Consider the following 1,238-nt stretch of genomic DNA (forward strand, 5'->3'; position numbering starts at 1 on the left):
CTTGTTACTTAAACAAATGAGGTCATCAGGCGCTTCTGTACATGACACTGAGGAATCAGGAGAAGGCAGGAGGAATGAAACAGTGTTTGTGAAACGTGTGTATATAAAAACAGCGCGCTTTGCATTGTGGGAGCTCGTGTCGGAACAGTAGCGCGTCTGACTATAGATCAAAATGCTTCGTGTTCAATTCACGTCGGGGTCACTGTTCTTCCGCGTAATTCCAGAATTATTGTTTTCTTTGCCGTTTCACAATAACCAGACACGTGCTCCAAAGACTGTCTCACTCTTTCCCCAGTGTCAGGGAGGGAAGCGCCACAATTCCTCATTTATTTAAAGTGACAAGACACAAGCACAGGTATTCGCTCAAAATCAACCTGCAGGTGGTCACACAGAATAAACAGAGCCAGAGAGACAGGCAGAATCGGGAAACACCGGCAAATAGACGAGAGATATTGACAAGGTGAGAAAGCGCTTTGCGATCAGAAAATTGCCTGAATCCCTGTGGCTAATGAAAGGGGTTTTGATGCTTGATTTCCTTACACACCTTGGAATTCAGGTGAACCTGGTTCATGGTTTGCAGAACAATTTAAACTCCTGGGTTAAACCAGAGGGAAGGAAATTCGGCAGTTTAATGAGTTTGAAAGGAACATTTTTGACTTGTGCATTTCGGTCAGAGAAATACCAGTGAAAGGAAATCATTGCAGAAACAGCGATTCTGTAGTGTCCCTTTTGTCGGAACAGTGTTTTTCGATGCTTAAATAAGCAGAGGTTTCCGTAGTGTAGCGGTTATCACGTTCGCCTTACACGCGAAAGATCCCCGGTTCGAGCCCGGGTGGAAACTTTATTTTTCTGTGAAATAAATTTAACAGCTTTCTTGTGTCAGAAGCAACGAATAATTTAAAGCAGACTCCTAAAATACACAGTGCGTAAATTCTGATCGGGTATAAATCTTCGTCAATGAATAAACTTTCACAAATTATTAAAGTTAAATTACTCAACTTTCGACTGTCCCTTACTGTGAGCATTTCTTCCATTCTGCAAAACAACGCTTTCGGTTAATGCATGTGCCCAAGTCACCCCCACATGAATCTCAACTCTTTGGGAAGGAGTTCGGTGCAAAGACTCAGGCGCCTCAATGATGTGGACTTTCTTTGACTGAGTTCTGCTTGTAACTGCACTCGAGCTTGAAACATCTCCCGGGCTTCCATCTCACGGGAGCAGAGCGCGGTTGCTGTGCA

At 43.8% G+C, this 1,238-nt stretch overlaps 1 non-coding gene across 1 annotated transcript; it reads left to right on the forward strand.

The window, feature by feature from the left end:
- The first annotated feature begins 768 nt into the window (after positions 1–768).
- On the forward strand, positions 769–841 carry trnav-uac (transfer RNA valine (anticodon UAC)). Its single transcript has one exon. It is a non-coding gene; the product is annotated as a tRNA-Val (tRNA).
- The last annotated feature ends 397 nt before the right edge of the window (positions 842–1,238 follow it).

The sequence above is a fragment of the Somniosus microcephalus genome, unplaced genomic scaffold (genome assembly GCF_052327205.1).
Source record: "Somniosus microcephalus isolate GS21.2 unplaced genomic scaffold, FLI_Smic_1.0 unresolved_chr4, whole genome shotgun sequence".
NCBI classification, from domain to species: domain Eukaryota; kingdom Metazoa; phylum Chordata; class Chondrichthyes; order Squaliformes; family Somniosidae; genus Somniosus; species Somniosus microcephalus.